At 50.6% G+C, this 16,700-nt stretch overlaps 1 protein-coding gene across 1 annotated transcript in view; it reads left to right on the forward strand.

Annotated features, from left to right (window-relative positions):
* Window positions 1-4,210: 4,210 nt before the first annotated feature.
* PXYLP1 (2-phosphoxylose phosphatase 1) overlaps window positions 4,211-16,700 on the forward strand; it is an 87,092-nt gene continuing 74,602 nt past the window's right edge. The window contains exons 1-2 of the mRNA XM_040233895.1: window positions 4,211-4,261; window positions 4,739-4,888. The gene's annotated coding sequence lies outside the window, so the exon portion shown is untranslated. The remainder of the gene's footprint in view (window positions 4,262-4,738; window positions 4,889-16,700) is intronic.

Consider the following 16,700-nt stretch of genomic DNA (forward strand, 5'->3'; position numbering starts at 1 on the left):
GAAATGACTTTTGACCTTTTGCAAGATATTTATCTCCCTGAGGCCCCGAGGTGGCCAGCGGTGGAATGGAAGCATGTGTGGGTTAGTCTTCCCACTTTAAAACTTGGTTGGATGTTTACTGTATTATTTGACATACACTTATGGATCATTTAAATTTTCATCTTTGTGTGTACTTTGTCTTTTCCCAAGTTTTTACAATGAGTGGATACTTTTATAATCAGGGAAACCCATGGTAAACGGAACTTAAAAATAATATCAGTAATCTAGATATTGTGGTGGGCACAAAAGAAATATTTGCATGGATGTGTAATTCTATCAAAAGGCAGGCTGTGGACCGCACAGACCTTTGGAACTTAGAACCGGATGACAATCGACCACCTCACCCAGGTGCCTAGGGGCCTCCCTGGTATCATTGTTACCTCATACGCTGTCCTAGACTTCTTGTTTTCCCCCTAGTCAATCCTTTCAGGCTAGGGGCAGTAGCCCACTGTTTCTCTAGGTTTACAGAGCAGGACAAAGGAGGTTGTACAAATATTTGCTCAGCTTTTTTATGCTCAACGGATTGAAACTGAATTGAAGATGGGCACCTGCTCCCAGCGGCTCCAGGCGGGGGCTGCTTGCACAGAATGACAGTAAGTACTGCCTGGCAGAATATTCATGACTTGGCTGAGTCTGGGACTATTTTTATAAGATGGGAGGGTTCAACTTTCAATGAATTTTGAGTTTCCCTGGGGGCCAAAATATGTATGTGGGAAGGACAAAGTCTGGGAATAGAAAGGGAAACCAAGGTTATGAGTAAAAGGCCACGTGTGCTTTTTCCTTTCTCCTCTGTTTTACAGTCATTGATGGGCATGGCTTGCCCCTATCACATGAATAATGATGATGAAAGATTACTCTTTTCAGGGACCAGTGTGCCAGGCGCTGTGCTGTGGGCTTGTGCTACTCAGAACTCTTTTGGTAGCATGTTATGGAAAAACCAATTCTAGTTTGCTTGGGGGAAAAGCAGAGATTCACTGGACATGTACTTGAAAAATCCAGGTCCTGGTTTTAGACAATGCAGGAAGCTACCTCTCGACTGTTTTCCTCTGGGTGGTCAGTTTTGGCACAGCCACCCCAGCTGCTGACCAAGAGGCCACCAGCTCCTTCAGGCCACATCTTACCTCCTCCTCACCAACCACAGAGGAAAGAGGCTGAATGGCAGTAATAGTTTTGAGATGCTTCCTCACATATATTTCCCCAGTAGGAATTTTTTTTTCTCCTTGTGGCCCCTTCCTCCTTTAAGTCCCAGCCAAGGCGTGTTACTATGCCAGGGGCCAGGATGGGTGGGTACTACTCAGAACCCAAAGTCCACAGGGAGGAGGTAGAGGACACCTCCTCCAAGAAAAAAGTGGGGTGGGAGCTATCAGAGAATCGGGGAATCGAGGAAAGAGACCGAGAGGGAGAATCTAGGGAGAACATGAGGCCTGAGGCCACCTCTGTACCTCGTCTTGACTTAGGGAGGGGATATGGTAAAAAGACAGGAAGCTGTAAGCAGGTCTTGTTTCCCACTTCCTTTTTGGAACTCTGCCCCTGTTGGGAACCCTTTTCTGTTTGGTAAATGCCCTGGGCCAACGCAGGAGGCTTGCAGCCAGGTGAACTGTAGTGAGGTGTGTTTTGTGGGGAAATGGTTAGCAGTGGTGCCTCTGGGTCCCCTTCAGTCCTGTTGTGACAGAGAAGGGATGCAGGAGCAGGCACTTGTTGGGGCTGAGCAGGTAGCAGGGAGAGACAGAACCACCATGGGGTCACAGTGGCTAGGAGGACAGGGAGGACAGGTGACCCAACCAGAGTCAGGCCCAAGGCTTGCGGGAATGGTGGGCAAGGAGAAGCAGTTTTCTGCTGGCCTTGTGGCTGTGAGGTTGTGAGCCTGGATCTGCTGGGGTCTTGCAGAGAGCCTCAGAGTACAGCTCACATGGAAGGAAGCAAAGCTGGGAGATAGAGCGTCCCTGAAGACTTTAGTTTCTGGACCTAAATCCAGGCATGAAGCAGATGTGCCCTGAGCTTTTAATTTACGTAAGTCAATCAATTCCTTCTTGTTCAACTACGTGCAAATTGGGTTGTCTGTCATTTACAGCAGCGGTCCTTAGCAGCCTTTTTAAAAATTAATTTATTTGGCTGTTCCAGGTCTTAGTTGCTGGATCCAGGATCTCAATCTTTGGTTGTGGCATGTGGGATCTAGTTTCCTGACCAGGGAATAAAACCCGGGAACACTGCATTGGGAGGTCAGAGTTTTAGCCATCGGACCACCAGGGAAGTCCCCCTAGCAACTTTTTTGGCACCAGGGGCCAGTTTTGTGAAAGACAAGTTTTCTACAGAGTGGGGAGGGGGGAGGGTTAGGATGATTAAAGTGCATTACATTTATTGTGTGCTTTATTTCTATTATTATTACATTGTGATAATTTTCCTATGAGAATCTAATGCTGCAGGTGATCTGACAGGAGGCAGAGTTCAGGTAGTAAGGTGAGCAATGCAGAGTGGCTGGTAAATAGACGAAAGCTTTGCTCATTTGCAGTGCTTCTCACCTTCTGCTGCGCTGCCCACCTCCCACTCAGGTTTGGGGACCCCTGATTTAGAGCAGAAAGTGCCCTAGCTAATGCAGGGAAGAGGCAGCCAGCATCAGGGAAGGTGTAGAGCCTGGACTTAGTGAGAGGATAGCCAGTGGGATTATGAAGGAAAGGAGAAGAGGTGTTGGGTGGGTAGGGTGGTCTGAGAGCCAGGTGGGAGAATCTGGGTGATGCTAAAGGGGACAGTGAAACAATTTGTCCCGGGAGGTGCAGTTCATGTGTCAGAGGTCGGGTCAGGAAGGAGCTGAGCACAACCTGGCATCCCAGGAATGGGAAGAGAAAGGCAGGTTATCAGGGTTTAGAAGCTAAGGCTCCCTGGATCTTGAGCCTTCAGCTGAGGAAGGCAAAGCAGGAGACTGTGAACATTGTGAGACCATTGAGCAGATAAACTTGGGAGCTGGAAAGAGAGAGAATTTGGTGCTGGGAGTGCTGAACTGAGATGGAAAGTTCTGAGCAGAAAGCCAGAGGGGTCGGTAGAAATGTGGGTAACATCTCTGTGCTGAGTGTGGATTTGGGAGCCACCAGTACAGGAATGAGAGAAGAGGCCATGTGAGAAACGGCTCCAGAAAGTACGCTCAGAAGGTCAACAGTATATACTTAGGAGCCCAATTTGCTCAAGACCAATTGCTCTAAGGTACGTAAGGGTCACTGTAGTCCTGGAACTGATACCAAAGGCCTCTCCGACAGTCACAGTTGGTCAGATTATCTTGCGCAGAGAAATCAAGTAGTATCCCCCACTAGCTAGAGCCCAACATTTGAGAGAAATGACCCCTCCCCCCCGCCCCCATAAAGTATCAAATCAAGTTCAACTGCAAGCCTCAAGTGTGTCTAACAGAGAGTTACAGAAATCAGTCAAGTGCTCAACGGCTTCCCGGTAGCTCAGAGAAGGGGTGGGGATGGAGGCTGCCAGGATGGCGACCTCCGCAGGGCACCTAGAAGCCACCCGGAGGGAACAGCCTGGAGGTCTAGAGTTGACACACAGGGCCGGATGTGGTTGGGGCCGGAAGAGAACGTGGAGTATGCTGGGGGCGGGGGTGGTGGTGGGGGGGGAGGGCAAGGTGGCCAGAATCGTGACAGTTTGGGTCTATGAGGCCGCAGTCACCCAGTAACGGTGAGTCCCCAAAACGGACGACCAGCTCAGCACCGGACCCCGGGTAGCGCCGGGTCAGGCCCACGGCCCACGGGCACCCCACACTAGGGCTCCGGGCCCGGGGCCGTGTCTGCACACCCGACCTAGGCGTGCGTCCACTCCTGATCCCGAGTCCAGCATAGTTAGGCGCGCAGAGGCCCTGCGCTCAGGTGGCCGCGGTCCCCGCGCACTCAGCATGCCGTGACCGCGACTTTCGCCCGCCGAGATCTCCGATGGTTGTCCCGTCCCTGGGGCCTGTATTGGCCTCCTCCAGTCAGTGTCCTCTCCACCGCTCCCTTCTAGCGTGCCGGGCCGCACCGCAACGCCGCCTCCGGGGCGGAGCTCGAGGGCGCCCAGCGCGGGGCGGGCCGGGCCCCGAGCGCAGCGAGGTCAGTAGGGGGCGCTGCGAGATGTCTCGCTGCCCGAAGTCGGTGCGCGCCGCCCTCGCCTCCCGCTGCGCCCGGCCGAGCAGGCGGCGAGCGCGGAACCGGGCGCGCTGCGGCGGAGCCGGGCCCGGCCGGGACCATGGGCGGTGAGCGCGGCGCGGGCCGCGGTCGAGGCGGTTGCCTTTGAGGCTGAGCGGAGCCTCCCACTGAGGCTCGAGGTGGGCGGGTGTCCTGGGGTTCGGGCTCGGACACCAAGGGGGTCTTCCGAACGCGCCAAGGCCGGGACGACCGGGCAGTGACTCCGTTGGGAGAGGGGTGCGGGGCAGGGGAGGTCAGGGGCGCGCTTACGAGTACCCGGTCTGAACCTGGCTACTAAGCTCCCTCCTCCATCCCCGCCTCTTCCCCAAACCCCGGCCCCGGACTCGCTCCTTCTCCCTAAGCCGCCCCCTCAGCTCCCGCGCCCGGATCCCAGTCCCCGCCTTCTGATCCGCCGCCCTCTCTCCTAGCCCCAGCGCCCCCTAACCCGGCCTAGGATCTCGCCGCCCTTTCCCCAAGTCCTTGCCCCGCAGCCGCCGGCGGGTACCTCCCTTAAACCCCGCCGCCTCCCGCTTCTCCACCTCCAGCTCCGCACCTCGTCTGCCTCGGTGCGCGGTCCCGCCCCTCCGGCCCGCGCCTGCCCGGCCCCCGCACTCCTGCCGCCTGATTGCAGCCGGAACTGGAGCTTCCCTGCAAGATCCCCTTTCCCCGGCCGCTGCGAGCCCGCGGGTCGCCAGGTAAGCAGACGGCAGCAAGTTCTCGGCGGCCTTCCTCCGCGGTGGGGCCGGCTACTCCGGCCGCTACCTGCGCGCGGCGCCCCCGGGAGTCCCGGGGCCCCGCGGAGGGGTAGCTCCGCGCGCGGGTGAACGTTCCGGGATGCTCAAATCAGGACTGCGGGGTTTCCACCCCCCGCAGTTGCTCTTGCTCGGGAACTTGTCTAGGTCGCAGCCTTTTAAAGCAGCCGGCTTTGTCATACACGCGAAATTGGATGTGCTTCGAGCTGGCCGCGTTCTTGGCCGCTGCTGCGGTCTTTCGAACTCTACCTGTGGGTGGGTGGTTGAAGGTTTAGCGGTGCAGGAGGCGTTGGAGCCGTATTTTACCCGCTTCGGCGGGGCGTTTCGGTGGGGGGTGGGGAGGACATCCCTGCCCGGGTGGCTAGTGCCTTCGTGGGAAGACAGGGTGCTTTGTAAGCATTCGAAAAGTAAAATCACGAGAGTTGTGGGATCAGATCGCGTGCGAATGGGGAAGCGTGGGGTGGGCGACTAAGGGAGCCTCAAGAAGGCTCCACAAGTTGGGGACATTTGTTGCTATTTGCAGAAGGCCCGCGGATGAACCCGAGTGTGGAACACGCAGTGCTCGGCCAGCCTCACAAACGTGAGGTGACTGCGGACCCGGCTCGGCAACAATTCCTCCTCGGAGGTGTTGGTGCGCTGTTCGGACATCTCTGGGAAGAGGGTTTAAAAAAACAGGTGGTTTGAAAAACCTCGAGTTTCCTGGAGAGAGGTGGAAATGCAGGGCGACAGTCAGAAAACCAGGGCATGAACCCACCCCATCCATTCTCCTGGCTTTCATTAAGTTTTGGATGTCAATGTATGCCAAAACCAATACAGAATTGTAAAGTAAAAAAAATAAATTATATATATATAAAAATAAGTTTTGGATTGAATGAATTGCCTACTTTAGAGAGGGCTTCTCTGGTGGCTCAGTGGTAGAGAACCCGCCTGCCAATGCAGGAGACAGGAGTTCAATACCTGTCTGGAGAGGGAAATGGCAACCCACTCCAGTATTCTTGCCTGGGAAATCCCATGGACAGAGGAGCCTGGCGGGCTACAATCCACGGGGTCGCAAAAGAGTAGGACAGGACAAAAGGACGACTCTGTTTTAGGAAGGATATGTAGGCGGCATGTCTGTTTTACAGGTTAGCTCCTGGACAGCCCTCCATCACTGATACCTGGGAGGCTACTTTTGGGCACCAGGGACTAGGTGGGCCACCGGACCTTTGCAGCAGAGCATTTGTGGAACCGAGGTATCTGCAACTCCTTCTTTCCAGTGATTGGTTTGAAGAGTATTTAGCTCAGTAGTTTTCACCATTGAATAGTGAATTAGTAAGTAATTAGCCCCTGGTCACACTGGCGCTGGTAGGCTCCCTCTGAGTGCCCCCAAATTCCTGTGGGTGTTTCCTCAGCCCTCCCCAGGCTGCTGTGTGATGAGTTATTGAATGTCAGATACCCCACCACCCAGGAAGGTGGAACCATCGTTGAGCCCCCAGCACCCAGGCTTCCACTCTCTAAATGGCAGGTACTCAGTGTTTGTTCAGTAAATAACTGGGTGTCCCTCCTGAATCCAGGCTATCAGAGTCCATAACCCATGTTTTTCCATTGTGCTTCACTGTTTCCGAAATGTTATCCTTTATCAAATTTTAAAGAAATATCTGAGTGGAGACATTAATTTCTGTGTGTATTGAGGGCAGAGAGCATAATTTATGGGTCCAACTTTGACAACTGGGTCTCTAACTCAGGGGGGACTCCAGAGTTTCCAGGAAGAAAAGAAGTTGTCTTCATGCCATGATTGGAGTGAGAAGGTGATGGCCACCATGGGGAGCTAAGGCTCCCTGGTGAGGGGTGAGTCCTCCACAGCTTGACCTCTAGGGCCTTGAGCTGTGGCCGCAGCCCCGTTCAGGGTCCCTCATCCCTGTGCATAATGAAGGGGAAGCCACTTGTGGAGTCCTGCTGACTGCTTCAGATCACACCATCTTCACTCAAGTGGAGGTGAAGGAGAGAGCTTCATCTCCCCGGGGAGAGCTAAGAACACCCCTTCTTACACTTTTCTGGCATCTGATTTGCTGATCTGTTGAGGAGAGAGAGGCTGGTTTGGGGAAGGTGTTTCTGACTGTGGGAGGTGGCTATGACCCACTGGCAGGTGGATCAAAGTCCAGCTCTGCCGCCTCTATCAAAGGCCAGCCCTGGAGAGAACGGCCAGAGGCAGCAGGGGTGGGAGCAGCCTGTGTCCCCTTTTTTCAGGAATCTGGAAAGGATTGGAATTTGGAATGTCACTTGGAAACGAGAACCTGCACTACTTGAAGGTTCAAAACTGTTGTGGGCTTATCTTCCTCACCCGGACTGTTTCTGCCTCCAGGTCTGGCTCATACCCAGGATTCCTGCAGCTGTTTTCTAGACGAGGCTTAATTAATGCCTGAGGTCTGTAAGTGAGAGAGAGAAGGGGAGGGAGGGAGAGAGGAAGAAAGTAAGCTTGCTATCTGGAGGAAGTAGGAAAAGGGATGACAGAATAGCCAAGGTTCTGAAAACTCCCAGGGGTAGACTTCAGCCACGGAATGAGGTTCTTGGTTGGTGGATAAGGTGTCGTGGGCCCACATTCTGGGGGAGGAGTTACCATCAGGAGCAAATTCGCTGAGATAGGGAAAATGGCCTTAGAGTTACCTGAAATAAGGTGTGCCAGGCCCACCGTTCTGCTTCCTAGGAGGCCATGAAAGCCAGGTGAGAGCTGGACCCAGGGAGGTGGGAGAGCATGGATCCATCTGAAGCTGTGAATGAGGGGTGTGCCCCTTTGGAAAAGGTGGCTTGAGCAACAGCGACATTGCTCTGGAGTCCAGCCTGGGGGAGCCAGCTCACACCTGGGATGCGGAGGGGCGTGGCCAAAAGAGAGCCGGCTGGGATAGTCTGAACCTGTGCTTGGGGCTTCCCTGGTGGCTCAGCAGTAAAGAATCTGCCTGCAGTGCAGGTGGCGCTAGAGACATGGGTTCGATCCCTGGGTAGGGAAGATCCCCTGGAGGAGGAAATGGCAAGCCTTTCCAGTATTCTAGCTTGAGACTCCCATTGATAGAGGAGCCTTGTGGGCTACAGTCCACAGGAATTCAAAGAGTCAGACAAGACTGAAGCAATTGAGCACACTCGCACGTACCTGTGCTTAGCAGCTGGAGAAGAGGCAACAGCTGCCTTCTGGTAGGATGGTGGCAGCCTCCCTGGGATTCTTCCTGAGCCTCCTGGGCAGCCTCACAAGTGGAATAGGACCTGCAAAGGCCCCTCAACCTGGAGATCCTGCAGGGCTGCTGTCTGAGTGCCAAAGGCAGGAGGGCCAGGGTGGCCTCACTGAGCCGCAGCCTCCAGCATAGTTAGTAGCCTCCATCTCTAGAGCCAGGAGGCTGCTCTGAATCTTCTTGGGCCTTTGTAAGGGAAGCCACTGGCTCTGGGAAAGAAGCAGGGCTATCAGTAATGAAGGAAGGAGCCATCTCAGGAGCACAGCGGGTGTTAATGATGAAAGAACTCGGAGGAGCCTTGTGATGTAGTTCTTGCAGCTAGGAGGCAGTGTCACCCATGTCCTCTAGGCTGCCTTCTGGCTGCAAGCAGTGCTCCACCAGGAGTATCTAGGGCTCCTCCCTGCACCCTGGTCCCTATTCCCCACCCCCTGCCACCACCTCCCCCAGCCCCATCTTCCTGCACTGCACACATTGATTGAGCCACCTCTGTGCTGGTAGTAGGGTGGAGGAGAGCTTGGGCAACTCAAATATCTAGTGGTAGCAACTTAGGAACTTGAAAATTCTGTTTGTATAGTCACTCCCCCAACTTATGCATTCATGTTTTTGTATTATGAGGCATCCTTTTGTCATCTGCTTACCACTCTCTCTGCCTCTGTGTATAACCAGCTTCCAGAGAGAGCCACAATCAATAGCATAGAAACCGTAGCTTGAAAGAACAGATTAAGATGAAAATCATTGCTCCTGGTTCTGATTCTTCCTCCCCCTCCTCTCCTTTCCACTCCTGTCTGTGGTTAGCATCATCATTTACACCCAGTTTACAAATAGTTTGAATACTATTTGTCCTACCCCTCAGTTACATGGAGACATGTGTCTTTCCAACTGACAGAAACCACAGCTTACTTTCCTAGATCTACCTCATTCTTGGATCCAACACCAAACTCCAGGCCTTCAGAGACAGAGCAGTATCATTTTGAGCTTTTTAATTATAATGTAAAATGAAGCTCTTGCTTGCTAATTGTGTCAGCTGCTAATATAGAAGAATCTGAAGTTAGAGTAAGATATTTACTGCCTCATTAACTTTTTATGCTTCTAAGATGAAAGATTAAGGTAAAATTATTAAAGATATAGTAGAAATGTCTGGAAGCTCAGAAATAATAATGGAAGGACCCAGGCTTACAGAAGTAAATTAAGCTTTAAACATTGTTACTGAAATGTGAAGAGATATAAATAGGACCTTCCGTAGAAGTATACACAACATAGAATTTAGACAAGTATAGATTGATAGATATAGAAATTTTTATCTGTCCCTTTACTGAAATATATTAATCATTATGATCATATGTTTTGCTTATGTAGTAGCTTACCATTTAAACAGGGAGCTGTGTCCATGATCTTGTTCAATCCTTCTGGCAGGTCTGGGATCTTCTTAGGAATGGGGACATTGGACCACAGGGTGTTTAAAAGGCTCCCCTAGAATTCAGATCTCTTGAGTAGAGAAATACTATGTACCTAGATCTTCCTGCTACAGTGGCTGGATAACTCAATGTGGTTACTTAGTTATGTAAAAATTACAGGTGGTCTCCTGCTTAGCGGTAAAAGTACTACTTTTCTCTAAAATGTTCTGTAAGTCAAACAACAGCAGTATTTGCTCAGCATCATCAGAAACCATCTGGAAGGATTTTTCAGGGCGTGTGGGTGTCAGAGGTTCTCTGATGACTTTCTGATACTAACATTCCTGTGGGTGTGTACTCAGCACAGTGCAGTGGGTCAGAGTGTAGACCCTGAAGCCGGACTGAATCTGTCATTAGGCTTGTACCCTTGGACAAGTTACCCACCCCTCTATGCCTCTGTTTTCTCTTTTGTAAAACCAAGGTGATGATAATAATACCCACTTCATGGTATTACTGTGAAGCTGAGATGAGACAGTACATGACAAGGACTTAGAATGCATAGTACATGCGTAAATGTTAGCTGTGGTTTCTTTTTGGTCTTTACATTCATTCCTAATGCTCTTGCTGTTTAGTCACTTAGTCGTGTCCGATTCTTTGTGACCCCATGGACTGTAGCCCACCAGGCTCCTCTGTCCATGGGATTTCCTAGGCAAGAATATTGGAGTGGGTTGCAAAACATTTTTCATACCAGTCGACTGCACTGAGATGATGGATATAGGATGATAAGATACACATAGTCTCCTGCCCATAGAATGGAGGACATCATACTCAAGTTCACAGTGAAGGACAGGAATAATAGCAGAGGCATTTCCCGGGCACTCACCTGACTCCAGGCCACTTTTTATGGCCTCGAGAGGCCAGAGTATAACCTGTGAAGGGTTGACCGAGGCAGGAGGGGTGGGGCACAGTGGTATACTTCAGCTGGTACACTCTGGTGACGTGGCCTTGCCCGCTGCTAAACATAGGCACTCATTACACCGGTCCATGTCTGACACATGCTGGTTGTTCATGTTTTAACTATCACTCTTGGCCTCAGGTTGTTAGCGGGAAGCATGATAAGAGACTGTGAACTCAGTGTTTACTCACCTGGTTTGCCAGCATATTCCTGGTCCTGGTTGATGGCACCAGATGCCCTCACCACTGTTCTGGGCTGACTGTCCATCACCCCGGAAGCCCGTGATCCCACCGGAGACCCAGTTCTCTGAGTGACGAATAGCACAGTTGCTCCTGAGAGCAGGTCAGGGACTAGCCTGAGGCAGAAGGCCAGACTACTAGGGAAAAACAAAATTCAACCAAGTAGATGTGAAAATCTAATTGGCTTTACTCAAGAGTCCTGAATGGGCAGCACCCCATCTAGCAAACAGAACGGCGCTCTGAGGGGCTGTGCAAAGAGATGGTTTTTATAAGTAGGACGAGGGAGTGGCAAGGAGGCTATTAACAAAAGAAAACCCAGGGTTGTTTCAGGCCAAGTTGCGTTCTTCTGGGCGAGGGGCAAAGGTCTATCTTGTAGTTTATCTCTACTTTCTCTGGGTGATAGAGAGGACCCATGAGACAGATCACCTCACTCGTGCTGGCCAGAAAACTCCAAACTGGCCCATTAAGATGACATATCTGGGGGAGGCTGAAATCGCAGTTAGGTCAAATATTAACCCTAGGTTTGGTATCGTGGGCTTTAGCACAAGTGACACCATTTTGGGCCTGTGCTTTTGATATTGTCATGTGTCCTGTGTCTGCCATAGCTGGAACCTTCTGGATGTGAAAGTCTCTGGGAAGGGGTTAACAGGCCTGAGTTTACTACTTGGTCCTGGAAGGGGAGGTCCCTCCTCCTCAGAGCTCACCCTCAGCTGCTCCGTGTGTGCTACAGAGGAACTCCAGTGTGGCAGCCTGCCCCGCTAGCGATGGCCTCCAGCGCTGGGGGAAGGGCTCGAGGAGCCTGTGATTGCAGCCTCAGAACCCGAGTGCCTCTCTGCTTTGTGTGATTAGCATACCCTCTGGTCTCCACTGGAGTTCTTTGTACTCATAAGTCGGCAGTCAGACTGGAAAGCGGATAATCAGTCCTCTTAATGAGGAACCTGATTATTTTATTCATTTAAAAAAAATTTTTTTTTTGGTTGTGTTGGGTCTTCGTTGCAGCACACAGGCTTTCCTGTAGTTGCGACAAGCGGGGGGCTACCCTTCATTGCGGTGCGCAGGCTTCTCATTGTAGTGACTGCACTTGTCGCAAGGCACAGGCTCTAGGCTCATGGGCTTCAGTACTGCAGCAGCCTGGCTCCGTAGTTGGGATGCCCGGGCTTAATTGCTCCATGCCATGTGGGATCTTCTCACACCAGGGATCGAACTCGTGTCCCCTGCACTGGCAGGTGGATTCTTATCCACTGTACCAGCAGGGAAGTCCTAGTTTATTTATTTTTAAACTTCTGGAATCTGAGGTCAATGAGGCTTTGTCTTTTTTTTTTTGTTAAAATACTTTCCCTATACTTGGAAAGTAAAGAAATGGCCAATAATACCCTTCACTAAAAAAGAAAAATTATTTGTGTGTAGGCAGCATTGAGTTAAAAGGAGGAGAACCTTTACTTTCCAGTTGGTTCCCTGACTGCTCTGACTTCTCTGGTTTTGATTTCCCAGATGGGGTTGATTTTTGTTGCCAATTTGTCTCCACTGCAGTTCTTAATGGTTGAAGGTCATGGCATAGACGTGACCTGGGCTCTGTCTTCAAGGTGAAAAATGACTGTATCTTTGAGAAAGAGAGATCCTAATGTCAGCAGGCAAGAGGGTCTAAGGGTCTAAGGCTCTAAGGCTCTAAGGCAGCCTGTTTCATTCTCAGTTCACAGACTTTCCAGCAGGTCTAAGTCAGCGGCGTGTGAGTTTTTATATTCTCCTCTTGACCATCTTGCTCTAATGACTGCTGATTATCTTGAAACAGCTGCATTAATTGATGGTGTTTAGGGACTCAACACCATTGTAAGTAATTGCAATTGGCTCCGCCGAGCGCAGCATGTTCTTGTTGTTTGCTTTTTAGCTTGAGGGGTGTTTGCTCTGTGTCCAGTGCCAGAAAGGGAGTTGGGAACTGCTTGCCTCTGTGCTCACCCACCACCATTGCTCACGCCCCCCAGATCATCTTGTGCCACCACAGAATCCTTTCCCACTGCATTCAGACTGTCTGCCCGTGGGCCTGTCTCCACAGCTTGACTGGGTGCTTCAGGAGAGCAGGGGCTACACCCAGCTCATCTCTGTATCTTCTTCCCGTAGCTCAAGAACTGGCATGAAGTAGGCCTCAATAAAGGTTGGGGGAATAAATGGATGGATGAATGAATGAGTGGTTGTAAAGCAGGCTTGTGTTTGGCTACAGAGTAACCTACCTTCGTGGCTTAAACAAATAATGGTTTGCTTTTCTTGTGTAACAAGATGTTTGAAGGTAGGGGGTTGCTGGCTTTGGTCTCAACAGCAGATATCTGTCTGAACTGACATACCGTTCTTTTTCCTGGCCTTTTCTTCATGATGGCAGAATGGCTGCTGCAGGAAGGAAATGCCAGCCACCTTGATACCTTTTATCAGACATTTCCCCCACAACATCCAGCAGACCTCCTCTAATGTGTCAGGGCCAGAACTGTGTCAAATGGCCATTCCCAGTTAAAAGGGTCATATGAGTATTTAGTAGGGCACACTGCTGCTTAGAGGAGTTAGATAGGCTCACTGCTGAAACAAACAAACCAAATGCAGTTGACCCTTCAGCAACACAGAGGTTTGGGGCACTGACCTTCCCCCACCCCCAAGTAAAAAATCTGCACGTAACTGTAGTTGGCCCTCCATATCCGCAGTTCCACATCTGTGGGTTCAACCAACCTCAGACTGTGTAGTAGTGTATTTACTATTGAAAAAGATTTGTCTGTAAGTGGAGCCATGTTCAAGGGTCTGTGGTACATTTAATGACTCAAATATGACAGACATTAGCTGTTTGCTCACATAGAATCCAAAATGGCTGTTCCTGATAAGGGAGGTAGGGGCTCTTTCCCAAAAGGTGATTCAGGGATCCAAGCTCTTAAGGCTGTCATGCTCGTTTGCCTCAGTCAGCGAAAGAGGAAGGAACCTGAAAGATGGAGGATGGAAAGATTTTAATGGGCCAGACTTGATAGAGAATTACTCCCACTGACATTGGCCAGGGGTCAGTCACATGACCATACCTCCCGTGAGGGAGGCTGGGAAATGTGGTCCAGCTTAGTGCCTAAGAGAAAGAGGAGAAGGATTTTATGGTGAGCTGACAATGCCTGTGACACTTCCTCACCACCACTCCCAAAGTGAAAGTGAAAGTCACTCAGTCGTGTCCGACTTTTTGTGACCCCATGGACTGTATATAGTCCATGGAATTCTCCAGGCCAGAATACTGGAGTGGGTAGCCTTTCCCTTCTCCAAGGGATTTTCCCAACCCAGGGATCAAACCTCGGTCTCCTGCATTGCAGGTGGATTCTTTACCAGCTGAGCCACAAGGGAAACCCTAGGATACTGGAGTGAGTAGCCTATCCCTTCTCCAGCAGATCTTCCTGACCTGGGAATCGAACCGGGGTCTCCTGCATTGCAGGTGGATTCTTTACCAACTGAGCTGCCAGGGAAGCCCACAACCCTCCACCAAATCAGGATTCTGTTAGTAAGGAATAAATGAATATTGAGGGGCAACTGGAGGTGTCTGTCTTGGAAAGAAATACTATGCTAAGAAAGCTCCAGCCAGAAATAGTCTTTCTTCCCAGATCATCTGTCTTAAATCCCAGCTTCTGTTCCTACCTTTGGGAACTGGGCCAATAGAATAATGGAAGTTCCTCATTATCACTCTTTCTTGACTCAGGCCATGTTCCTAACAGCTTTGAGGGAGTGAGTCCTAGTTGGTTCCCTTCAGCAGTGGGAGGTTACTCCAGAAAGAATGGCCTTCAGCTTCCTTGATACCAGAGGAACCTTCAAGAACTTTGAGCCCATGAGAGCTGCTTGTGCCCTTTCAAGCGGCCCCACTCACCAGTCTCCCAACATGTCTCTTCCCCTCCAGCCCCCACCTCCAGAGAGGAGGAGAGGCCACAGCAGAGTGGCCTCTGCTTCCCTTTTGAACCCACTGAAAAGTATTTTCCACCACTTCCTGCAATTTGTTTTTTTTTTTTTTTCAGTAAACTTGTTGGTGAATGGTTCATTGATCTGCTGGCTTTTGGTGTTTTGTTCTTAGTCTGTGGTAGGTTTCAGTGACAGGTGCTTCTCCATCCACAGCATCCTTGGTCTTTCTTCCCTCCCTCCCTTCCACAGACACCTGTTGAATACCTGCTGCTTCCTCAGCTTTGCATCTACCCAGCCTTCGGGGAGGTAGACAAGGAAGCCGACACAAGCCTGTGACATTGAGAAGTGTTGTGGGAGGACTGAGGTTGCCCAGTGTTGGGGGGACCTCACCCAGCCTTGGAGTTAGGGAAGGCTTCCAGGGGAGGTAGGATTGGGGTTGAGACCATGGATGAGTGAAAATTAAACAAGATCAAGAAGGCATCTGGCCAGGAGAGTGAAATGGCACAGACACTGAGTTGGCAGAAGGGGAACTTAGGTTTTGGGGCAACAGCAAGGAGTCCAGTGTGCTGAAGTTGGGGTGGGGCAGTGTGGTCATTCATTCATTAAGCTCTGCTGTGCTCCAGGCCCTGGGGTTAGAGCAGCGAACAAGGCAGATGGAGTCTCAGCCCAAGGGGGCTCGAGGTCTGGGCTCTAAGAGGAGGGCGGCCTCGGTTGCTGTCCCAGACTCAACTCTCCAGGGTTTGCTGTTGGAGGCTGAGTAGGGTGGGGGCCCCAATGCTCCTGCCGTCACCTCCTGTGCCCTGTCCCTCTGTCTCCAGCTCTCGTCTGCTCCTTTGCCTGAATAACCCTAGCATTATTCAGGCTATAAAAATAGAGGCTGGCACCAGAACACCAGCATGTAGTTGGTGAGAAAAGCTGGAAACTGTCATTCTGTATCAAGATATGTGCCAGCTAAGCTTTTGGTGGAGCACATTCTTGGAGCCCCAAAGATAAGGTTCTAGAGTTTGCTTACATGTTTTTTTTTTTTCTCCTTTCAACTCATACCAAAACTTCTGGCCACTTGGCTCAGGATAAATATGTCCTGGTTGTGCCTGTTCCCCACCCTGTGAGCACATTGAAATGAACATTTGATGCTGAAATCCATTAAGTGAGGATTGGCCTTGCCCTGGGCTGGCCTGATTGGAGGGGCTGAGTCATCTCCATGGGATGGTGCATTCAGGGTTCATGTCTAGGTGAGGACCATGGTTAGCCCTACCTGAGAACGGACCAGCTGTCACCAGCCTATAAAGTTTTGTTCATCTCCTCATGGAAATGAGGGCTGAGCTAGGGTTTAGAAGAGCCTTCTCTGTGATGAATGGCCCCAAGGGTACTTTCTTTCATTCTCCCTTTCCAGCCCTGTTTGTTAAGGTGGAATTGGCATTGCTGGGGGGCAGGGTGCAGAGAGAGGAACTTCCATGCTAGTCTAAGCCCAGAGCTAAATGTAGGGCACTTTGTTTCCAGGTAGAAGGCTCTCAATCTGTAGATCAGTCTTGCGGTGTTTCTGGGGTACCTTTTTGGTGCCAAATGCTATAGGGAACATGCATAATGATAAAATGAAGAGAAGGAGCATCATTACAACTTGGGATGTTCTGATTTGTAATAAGAAATGTCTATTTGTTCTTTGTCACTGTTTCTGACACAGAGTTTCTCAAACCCTTGGCATTTCCTAGAGGAGACTGGAAAGGTGTCTTTCATTATGTGAACGAGGTGAGTTAAGCCTCCAGGTAATCTAAGGTTGGGGGCTGGTTGTCTGGAGAACCAACCTTGTGATTAGAGGGTTAGAACTTTCAGTAGTACCACCTCTGATTTCTGGGGAAGAGTGTGGGGGATGGAGGTTGACTCAGTTACCATTAGTCAGTGATTTAGTCAGTTATGCCTAGGTAATGATGATCTCAGTTTTTCTCTATTTAAAACTTTTTAAACTTTGTCTTCTTTTTTTATTTTATTTATTTGGCTGCACTGGCATCTTTAGTCTTTGTTGTGGCTTTCAGGATCTTTAGTTACAGCACATGAACTCTTAGTTGTGGCATGTGG

The sequence above is a fragment of the Oryx dammah genome, unplaced genomic scaffold (genome assembly GCF_014754425.2).
Source record: "Oryx dammah isolate SB20612 unplaced genomic scaffold, SCBI_Odam_1.1 HiC_scaffold_2, whole genome shotgun sequence".
NCBI lineage: Eukaryota > Metazoa > Chordata > Mammalia > Artiodactyla > Bovidae > Oryx > Oryx dammah.